Consider the following 750-nt stretch of genomic DNA (forward strand, 5'->3'; position numbering starts at 1 on the left):
CCATTTTCGGCATTGTGATATGATATTCCCTCCGTGGTTGGGTTTTTCTTCATTTTGCATTTTGTCCATGTCATGCATTTCATATCATGTCATCATGTGCATCGCATTTGCATACGTGTTCGTCTCATGATTCCGAGCATTTTCCCCGTTGTCCGTTTTGCAATCCGGCGCTCCTATGTCCCCCGGCGTCCTCTTTTACCTTTTTCCATGAGCGGGTATTAAACTTTCTCGGAATGGACCGAGGCTTGCCAAGTGGCCTTGGTATAACACCGGTAGACCACCTGTCAAGTTTCGTGTCATTTGGAGGTCGTTTGGTGCTCCAACGGTTAACCGGGTAACCGTAAAAGCCTCTTTCTCTTTGCAGTCCAACACCCCTCCAAAGTGGCCCAAAACCCAGCAAACTCCCCTCCATGCTCTAGGCCGTTCGATCACGATCGCGTGGCCGAAAACCGCACTCCATTTGGAGTCTCCTAGCTCCCTCTAACTATAAATACACCCTCCTCCCGAAATTTTCGGATCAATTCCACCCCTAAACCCTAGCCCCGCTCCTCTCCGCGAGGGCGGACACGTCCGCCGCCGCCGGACGAAACTCCGCCGCCGCCCGCGGCCAATCCCAGCGCGCCACGTGGCATGCCGCCACCCGCCGCCGCCGAAGCCCGCCGGGGCCCGACCGCGGCCCGCCTCGGGACGATCCGGGCCGAGGCCCAGCGCCGCGCCGCCCCGCGCGCCCGACCGGCGCTGCCTTCCGCC

Source organism: Triticum dicoccoides, chromosome 7B (assembly GCF_002162155.2).
Source record: "Triticum dicoccoides isolate Atlit2015 ecotype Zavitan chromosome 7B, WEW_v2.0, whole genome shotgun sequence".
Lineage (NCBI taxonomy): Eukaryota > Viridiplantae > Streptophyta > Magnoliopsida > Poales > Poaceae > Triticum > Triticum dicoccoides.